At 42.8% G+C, this 10,178-nt stretch overlaps 1 non-coding gene across 1 annotated transcript; it reads left to right on the forward strand.

Annotated features, from left to right (window-relative positions):
• Positions 1 to 7,129: 7,129 nt before the first annotated feature.
• Positions 7,130 to 7,204, forward strand: Trnah-aug1 (transfer RNA histidin (anticodon AUG) 1). Its single transcript has one exon. It is a non-coding gene; the product is annotated as a tRNA-His (tRNA).
• The last annotated feature ends 2,974 nt before the right edge of the window (positions 7,205 to 10,178 follow it).

The following is a 10,178-nucleotide window of genomic DNA, read 5'->3' on the forward strand; positions in this document are numbered from 1 at the left end:
TGAAAATACACTTTAGGAATCTATTTTAGAAATCTAATCTCTTTAAATTCCCTACTCTAGTTTACATTTACTTAAAAGGACTGTGGTGATGTAAAACTAACATATTTCAAACATAATGTCTAAAGGCGGTGTTTATGCTCTGCTCTGAGCTACAGTGGAATACATGTATGTTGGCTACCAGGTGAATAGATGCAGAGCCCTCAAGTATCTGGAGACTGTGCCAACAATCAGTGCAGAGACAAAAATCTGCAGATGCCCAAGTGCTTCTGTGATGTGGTGTATACAGCCTAACATTATCCTTCCATATTCTTTGACTTATCTATTGATTGCTTACAGTGTCTAGAGCAATGCAAAGGCTGTGCTAATTACAGTATTAATTGGGTAAAGGAAATAAGCTTTTTAATATTCTATTAGTTCTTTGAGAAATTCATACAGGTGTTTTGATCATATGTTCCCTTGTGTCTCTCACATATTGGTTGCAGTCAGGACAAGCCTATGATGGGCAAGAAAGAATAGGTTGACAGAAAGGCTTAGGAAGAACAGTTATCTAATGAGTGGCTACATATGTGGGCTTTTTTGAGTTGACATTTTGCCTAAAACTAGCAAAAATAGGCTTTGACTGTATGACACAGAAGAGAGAACCGTAAGTGTATGGGGCATAAGGTGACTTACAGAGCTAGGTAGACATGAAGAGCAGCATGGGTAGAATGGTGGTACCCACAGAGGGGCTAGCAGGAATGCATGATGGGTAAGCACAGTAGTGAAGAAGCAAATGAGCCTGAGTTTGATTGGGATTCTGTTTTATGCTTGTTAAATCTATGATGCCTGAGAATTATGGGTAAAAGTGTCATTTTAGAAGTAAACCAGCTCCACCTGCGGCCCAGGAGAGGCCAGGACTGGACGTAGTCACTCATATTTGAATGAGAGCCTGGGATGAGTTACTGTAGAAGAAAGGATCTAAAGCAACCTTGCCAGTCACACCTAGAAATCCCAGGAGAGCCAAAGCAGAAGGAACAAGGAGACAGGAGGGAAAGCAGCACTGAGGCATCAAAGAGCAAATGGTGCTGCAAGAAAGGACTTCTCGGCTGCATCCATGGCTACTGTTGGTGAACAGGAATTACTGAAGCCATGGGAAGAGTTGCTGTTGATGTCAGTAATTTAAGGAAATTGTGTAATGAGAACTTAGGTTTCTTTAAAAACATAGAGGGCTGAAGAGGTGGCTCAGCAGTTAAGAGCACTGACTGCTCTTCCAGAGGTCCTGAGTTCAATTCCCAGCAACCACATGGTGGCTCACAACCATCTATAAATAAAATAAATAAATCTTTAAAGACACAGAAATGTTCTAGGAATGTGTTTTTGTTTTAATCCTGGGTATGGGATATGGGACTGCTTCAGATTACCGATGGCAGCAGACTATGATTTGCCAACCAAACATTCTAAGTATGTGACTTTTGGAATTCTGGGGACTCTTGAGAGGGTATATCAATGCAAGAGCCCCAAGAAGGGTGCAGCTGCTGCTGCTTGTGGTTGCTGGTTGGAGATAAACTGACAACAAAGATCAAAATTGCCTCCAAGTAACTCAGTGTCCCTGATCAGCGGGAAGTAGCCCAATGATCTTGACACCTCCCTTCCTTTCTAGCCTCTCCCACCTGGTGCTGGAGGGGGTGGGGTTGGAGGGATAAGGGTAGAGGAGGGTGGAAGAAGGAGGAAGCCATAAAGTCCAGCTGCAGAACTGCTAGGATTAGAAGTGCGATGGGCGTGTACAAGGAGAGTCATTAACATTGCTGACAATTTCTCAAGAAGCCATAGTGTTGGTACTGTGGGCCCTGAGGCTGATGAGGATGCAGCAGAGGCCAGGGGCAGTGACCTTGAAGGGGAGACTGTTGAGAAAACAGTGAGATTCAGCACACAGATGGAGACCGTGTACTGTTATGAAAGGAGAGAATGCTATGAGGGCAGACACTTGCAGGTGAGTCGGAAGAAGATTAGGGGCTTTCCACATTATCCTTTCTGTTTTATCAGTGAAGTGTGAGGTAGACAATAGCTCACCTGACCTACAGAAAATATTGGAAGCTTGAGAACTAATTTTTAAACAGTCCCCTTCAAGAATTATGGGAGAACTATAGGCCTGCCAAGCAATTTTCTGAGTCCATTTGAAAATAAATGTTGTGAATTTTAAAGAGAAACTACTTAGCATAGTTGTTCACACACATACAGTGTTTGGCAAGATCAGTTGTTCCCAAGAGATTCAGAAGTAAGACATAGCCAGAAGATTAAAAGTGTATGGTAGAGGAATGTGTAAAGTAATGGCCATAGACTCCAAACTGGATAAGAATGGGATTCTAGAGTAAATGTAGGAGGGGAGACATCTGAGCTCTCAACAAAACACCAGAAGCGTTGCAATGAGAATATTCAGGTGAGTGAAGTGGATGGATGTGTCCTGTGAAAGAAGAGATGGAAAGCAAGTAGAGTTGTCATCCTGCCTCCAAGTTCTCAAACAGAACAATTTAAACAAAGAAGGTGATAAGCTACCGTCCTTAGGGTAGCTAGAATTCATTTAGAATGAGATGTAGGAGAGAACCTCCTAAAGGGAGGAGGTGCATAAACTGAGTTCTCTGAAGACAGGATGCTTTTCCATGGGCCAGGCAGGTGGCAGGGAAGGATCAGAAATGGACTTACTCTAAAAGGTATTCAGTGGCCTGGGATAAGAGTTCACCTTAAAGTACACACACATCTAGAGAGGGAGGTAAACAATATTGGAGTGAGCCTACCCCTAACCATCCTGAAGATCTGATCCTAGTTTGTTTCTATTTGTGTCTTTCCTTTGTAAATGACTTGGCTGTCACCCTGGAAATTCAGGTCTTTCATGTTTGTGTTCTGAAATATCATAGAGTGGTTTGGGGGTTTTTGTTGTTTGGTTTTAGTTTCTTGAATGTTAATGCTGAGGGTTCTGCCCAGTTTCTACAGTTTTATATGCAGTGAATACATGGAATTGGAGACTTAGAAGCTAGTAATCCTTCCAAGGAAACCCAGGTTCAATTCCCAGCATCTTTGTGGAGGTTCGCAAGTGTCTGTAACTTCAATTCCAGAGGATCTGACACCCTCCTCTGGCCTTGGCAGACATTGCATTCACATAGTGGCATGAATTTTAAAATGAAATATAAAGGAAAGGACATGATTGCTCCTAGGTGTGGTGGAGGAGAACGTTTATTATAGATATATGGGAGAGCATATCAAGAGGCAGACACATCTGGCAGAGTACAGAGTGGATATGACCAGGCTGAGCTGGGCAATGTAAGAGAGTGGAGAAGAGAGAGGGAAACCAGATGCTGCAGCCAAGAGGGCAAAGGTACAGTGTTGGGTAGCCAAAGTAGCTAAATTACTTAGGGAAGAGCAGCCCAGCACCATGGGCTGAAGGGTTCAGGATAGGGGACAGGATAGACGACAGCCAAACCCTGTACCAAAGAGAGACTGAGATGCTGGGAGAACCTGAAGGCCAGGTCTGCCTTGATATGTTAAGTAGACACTTCAGCCATTTGTCCTGGCTTTGAAACTTAACAGTGTACAGACAAACATGCAAGCAAAGCAATGCCCAGATAATTAAAATTGAAATAAATCTTTTTTTTAAATGAATACATATATTGGAGAAAAAGTGACAGTCTCACAGAACCTGTTTTTCATAATTTTACTTCTCTTGGTGTTGTATTTTCTGAAAGATTTCTGAAGGTTATCTTTTGCCTTTTTTGTTGTTGTTGTTGTTGTTGTTGTTGGTGGTGGTGGTGGTGGTGGTGGTGGTGGTGGTGGTGGTGGTGGTGGTCAACAATTATGTTCGATCCAGCACCAAAAAAAAAAAAAAAAAACCAACTTTATTCTTCTTGAAGATTTTAATTAGAATTGCTTTTAATTTTCTCCTTTATTACCTGTTTTCTGCAGAATTATTTTGTATTTGTTTGCCATCTTCTATTTCACATTGACTATTTCCTCAAACATCTGGTCACTTAACTAGGGGAAGTTCCAAGGGCAAAGGGCAACATGAAAGAATGGAAAGGAGCAGGACTGGGGTGTATGATGTGAAACCCACAAAGAACCAATAAAACATTTTTAAAAACAAATAAGATGTTAAATAAGCTAATTGGGATCTTCTGTATTCGCTGTTGGGAGAAAATTCTTCAAAGGTCTCAAGCTGTCAGCGCTCTTACAGGCAGAGACAACTGCCTTGTTCCTAGTCTACTTCATGGATGCTTCTAAAAAAGATATAGTCTTGGAAGATTTAGTATCGTTCTCCAGAAGGAAGAAAGGGTTTGTTTTCTGCCTGGCATAATAAAGTCTCCTTCCAGGACAAAGTTCAAACTTATGCTTGGGTTCCTATTCTGTAAGGCACACCCTGCTTTGTCTTAACCCTGAGAACTGTAACTGGGGAAACCAGTTACTGTTGTTGCAAAGAGTTACTGGTTGTATCTTCTCTGGCATCCATTAAGCCCTCCAGTTTGTCACCATTCAAATAAAATAAGCCTTGACAGCAGTTCCTGGTAGTTGACAGGGCTTAACATGTAGCAAGCTCCATTGACACTGAAGCCAAAGAGAAATTTCTCATGAAGCGTGTGCAAGCTTTGAGTCATTTCAACCCACCTGTGGATTCTGAAAGTTCTCAAGTGGTTAATGTGATCTACCTCTGGCTCCTGTTGGGGGTTAGTCTAGTACTGTATATACAAATGCTAAGTTCTGAACCCCAAGATCTGGTTGCCCGCTCACATGTTTCTATTACGTAGCTATTGGTTAAATAAAAGTGGCTAGAGCCAATTACAGGGAAAATAGAAATAGGCAGATCTTTATTTGCCAGACTAGGGGTCACAGGCAGGGACCAGGAGGAGAGAAAAAGGAGACAGAAGAAGAAAAGACAGGAGAACAGGAGGTCTCCCTTAGACAAGATGGACCAGGAACCTGTGGTACAACGCCCAGTGCAATGCCCCCTGAGGGCGGACTGATGGGCCAGGAGAAATTAACAGTCTGGTGTATAGAAAAATGGATCCCAGGACATTTGAGAAGTAACTGTGCTAAAGCTGATTTTAAAAAGCCCACTGGACTCTGAATTGATTATTAAATGATGGCCAGGTCAAAATAATAACTAATAGAGTTAATGACTCTTAAAGCAACTGATTCCACTTACTCCCTACTCAAAACAAAAACCATGTCACTTATGCCTCCATCCCAGATCTCTTACAGAACTTCAGTCAATGAGGAATTACTGTTTATAGTTAAGACAATGAGCCAAACACTAGGGAAGAAACGAAACCACTGTACAGAAGAGCCCACTATCAACATTGCATCATAAACTAGTGGCCTTCAGCTTTCCTGATGCTGTGACCCTTTAATACATTTCCTCATGTTGTAGTGATCCCCATCCATAAAACTGTGTTTGTCACTACTTTATAACTGCCATGCTAGTGCTGTGAATTGTCATCGCAATGCAAATATCTGTTTCTTAAGTGACCCCTGTGAAAGGGTCGTGAACCACAGGTTTTTGAGAAACACTAACGTGGAAGATCCATATAGCAAGATACATAGTGTGTAAAAGACAGTGCACACTAGCAGGAAGGCTGAAGAAGAATATGTAGGCTAAAACACAATTTAAAAGACTGCGAAACAAAGGAGAAAAGAAGAGGGTCCCAGAGCAGAAATGGAAAAGAAAAGAGAACCAACTCTTTCACAAGAGAAGTACAATGAACAGGACAGATAGCATCCCTGTATATTAAAGCTGCTGAAATCCTAATACAAAGTCAGTAAGAAGTCTAGCAGAGACTTTGCAGACCAGAAAGGATTTCTTTAGAAAGGTGAAAGAAAGTAACTGCCTTTAAAATTTCCTACTCAGCAAAAACTTTAAAAGTGAAGGCAGGGGCTGGTGCAGTGCTCAATTGTAAACCACTTGCCTAGCATGTACAAGAGCCAGGCTTTGATCTCAGAGAAAAGGAAAAGGAAAGGATGTGGTGGTTTGTATATGCTTGACCCACGGAGTGGCACTCTTAGGAGGTGTGGCCTTATTGGAGGAAGTGTGTCACCATGGGAGTGGGCCAGTCTTTTCCTGTTTGCGTTCAGAATAAGATGCAGAACTCCAGCTCCTCCAGCGCCATGCCTGCATGGATGCTGCCATCCTTCCTTCCTTGATAACGGACTGAGCTTCTGCCCTGTAAGCTATAACAGTTGCCTTGGTTATGCTGTCTCTTCACGATAATGGAAACCCTAACTGAGACAAAGGGGAATTCAAGGTATACATACCGTCTACATCGTGAGCTCCAGGTCAACCAGGGCCTCATAATGAGAGCCTGTCTCAAATCAAAACTCAAGAACATATCAGACCTAAAGAATATCCACAGTGGATAACCAGTAAAGAACATGGAGCTTAGAGAGAGGGAAAGTTGAATATTACATAATAAAATGCCCAACTTGTCTTGCACTTGACAGCTTCAAAATATACTAAAGCAAAACATGACTGAAGCAAGAGGTCATATTACTCCATTTTGCTTACTGATTTTAACACACTTCTCTCAGAAACTGGTGAAAAACAACGTAATGGTCACTAATGACCTAAACCCTGGGAAGAGGAGTTAGAAACTTGCCATCATGGGCTGGAGAGATGGCTCAGCAGTTAAGAGCACTGACTGCTCTTCCAGAGGTCCTGAGTTCAATTCCCAGCAACCACATGGTGGCTCACAACCATCTGTAATGGGGTCTGATGCCCTCTTCTGGTATATCTGAAGACAGCTACAGTGTACTTATATGTGAAATAAATAAATCTTAAAAAAAGAAAAAAGAAAGAAACTTGCCATCTTATCCCAGCAATAGAAAAACAATGTTGTCCATTGCACGGGGAACATTCACCAAAGCTGAATACTTGCTGGGCTGCTATGTAAACTCTCTGTAGGTTTCCAAGAGGTGAAATCCCACTGAGTATTTTCTCTGACCACAAAGGAATTAAATAAATAAGAAACAAAAGTTAAGGGAGAAAAAGCAATGGCCAGGCAGTTGGTGGCGCACACCTTTAATCCTAGCACTGGGGAGGCAGAGGCAGGCAGATCTCTGAGTTCAAGGGCTACACAGAAAAAAAGCCGGACTCTAAAAACCAAAGCAGGGGGTTGGGGATTTAGCTCAGTGGTAGAGCGCTTGCCTATGAAGCGCAAGGCCCTGGGTTCGATCCCCAGCTCCGAAAAAAAGAACCAAAAAAACAAATAAAAACCAAAGCAGGAGTTGGGGGTGTCAGAAGAACAGTGGGAACCAGGAAATATTTTTATTAAATAATAAAATATTCAAATACACAAGGCTTAGAAGTCAGTGTTAACACCATAGTACAATAAAATACACATATCAGTTACAACGTATGAATGGCTCAAAATCACCTGTTACCTCAAGACATTTGAGAAAGATGCACAGGTAATGGATCAGGAAACCAAAGCACGCAGTAGAAATTGACAACGCTGGAAATTTGTGATTTGTCAGAACTAACAAATTTGATAAAGCCTCAGCAAAGAAAAGAAAGGGGGAAGGCATCAATTTTGAATAGTAGGACTGAAATGCTTCCGTAAACATTAAAATATGTGAAATATCATGAATGACTTCAAAGTGATGAATTAAAAGGTTTAGGAGGAATAGATACATTTCCACTTAAAAAACTTACTGAAACCAACACAAGGAGAATTAGAAAAATCAAAGTATCATTTGTCTATTTAAAACTGGACACTTAATTTAAAAAAAAAACCCACCAACTTTAGAGCAGAGACTGAAGGAACAGCCTTATGCCCCACATGTGGCCCATATATATACAACCACCAAAACTAGATAAGATTGATGAAGCTAGAAAATGCATGTGGAAAGAGATCAGATATAGATCTCTCCTGAGAGACACATCCAGGGCATGTCCAATACAGAGGTCAATGCTAGCAGCAGACCACTGAACTGAGAACGGGACCCCCTTGAGGGGAATTAGAGGAAGTACTGAAAAAGTTGAAGGAGCTTGCAACCCCTTAAAAACAACCAGAGCTTCCAGGGACTAAACCACTACCGAAAGACTATACGTGGACTGCCCCAGGGCTCCAACTGCATAGGTAGCAGAGAATAGCCTTGTTGGGGCACCAGTGGAGGGGGAAGCCCTTGGTCCTGCCAAGGTTGAACCCCTAGTGCCAGGAAATGTCATGGAGGCTGGGGAGGGGGGAGTGGGGGGGATACCCTTATGGGCGAGGTGGAGGGGATGGGGCTTATGGACAGGAAACCGGAAAAGGGAATAACACTTGAAATGTTAATAAAGAAATATATCCAATTTTAAAACAAACAAAAAAAAACACAAACAAACAAAAAATGCACCACTGTCAGAAGGCTACCAGATATGTGAGAGGTGAAAAGTATCATTTTTAAAAATCCCCTTCAAACATTGTTAGTCCCTCAGTGGAGCTCTAGACTGTTAGTTAGAATGTGGGCTAAGCATAAACAACCCACCAAGCCGCATGCTGTGCACAGCATGTGGAAGGTAAACAGAATCTGCTATGTGGAGTTCACTCAAGAGACTCTGTCCTTTTCACTTTGAAGATCCCCATAGTAACAGAATATACATAATTTTAACAGAGGCTGCAAAAATACTTAATAAAATTAAAGATCTATGAAAAATAGGGGTTGGGGATTTAGCTCAGCCGTAGAGCGCTTGCCTAGCAAAGCGCAAGGCCCTGGGTTCGGTCCCCAGTTCTGAAAAAAAAGAAAGAAAAAAAAATATCTATGAAAAATAAAAACCTTATCCAACAGAAGAGATTTTTCTTATTTTAATCAGGATTATCTCCAAAACACCTACAGTAAGCTTCATACTTAAAAGAAGAATGTGGAAATCCGGAGGGAATTAAAAGGCTAGGGTGGTTACTTAATTAATAAAATGCTTGCCTTGTGTAGACTGAGAGCCTGAGTTGTATCCCCAGAGCCCACATGAAAGAGTTGGGTCTGGTGCTGTGTGCTTGCCATCCCTTTGCTGCAAGGTAGAGACTGGCAAACCTTGGGCTGGGACTGACCAGCCAGCCTAGCCTATTTGTGGATTACAGGCAAGTGAGCGATTCTGTCAGCGTGGCCTCTGGCCTCACACACACACCTTAAATGCATGAACCGGCATAGTATGCATTTCTGCACAAAGGAATTAGGGTATTCACGATATTTTTTATTTTTAAAGATAGGGTTTCTCTGTATACCCCTTGGTGTCCTACCCTCCATTTATAGACAAGGCTGGCCCCTGCCCCTGCCCGGACCGCCCCCCCACCTCCCCCTTCCCCTGCCTCCGGAATGCTGACATTAAAGGCATGGTCCAATCATTCACACAGCACAGCTGTTTGCGTTAAGAATTTCAAAACATCCCGTGGGGGAGGGCCCAGGAGCAGCAGGACCGATGCGTCTGAGACACCGCCAGAACCTGAAGGAAACAGACCGGATAAACAGTTCTCTGCACCCAAATCCCGTGGGAGGGAGAGCTAAACCTTCAGAGAGGCAGACACGCCTGGGAAACCAGAAGAGACTGCACTCTGCACACACATCTCGGACGCCAGAGGAAAACACCAAACGCCATCTGGAACCCTGGTGCACTGAAGCTCCCGGAAACGGCGGCGCAGATCTTCCTGGTTGCTGCCACCGGAGAAAGCTAGTGGGCAGCACACCCCGAGCGAACTTGAGCCTCAGGACCACAGGTAAGACCAACTTTTCTGCTGCAAGAGACCTGCCTGGTGAACTCAAGACACAGGCCCACAGGAACAGCTGAAGACCTGTAGAGAGGAAAAACTACACGCCTGAAAGAAGAACACTCTGTCCCCATAACAGGCTGAAAGAAAACAGGAAAACAGGTCTACAGCACTCCTGACACACAGGCTTATAGGGCAGTCTAGCCACTGTCAGAAATAGCAGAACAAAGTAACACTAGAGATAATCTGATGGCGAGAGGCAAGCGCAGGAACCCAAGCAACAGAAACCAAGACTACATGGCACCATTGGAGCCCAAGTCTCCCATCAAAACAAACATGGAATATCCAAACACACCAGAAAAGCGAGATCTAGTTTCCAAATCATATTTGATCATGATGCTGGAGGACTTCAAGAAAGACGTGAAGAACTCCCTTAGAGAAACACAGGAAAACATTAATAAACAAGTAGAAGCCTACAGAGAA

Source organism: Rattus norvegicus, chromosome 13 (genome assembly GCF_036323735.1).
Source record: "Rattus norvegicus strain BN/NHsdMcwi chromosome 13, GRCr8, whole genome shotgun sequence".
Classification (NCBI taxonomy): domain Eukaryota; kingdom Metazoa; phylum Chordata; class Mammalia; order Rodentia; family Muridae; genus Rattus; species Rattus norvegicus.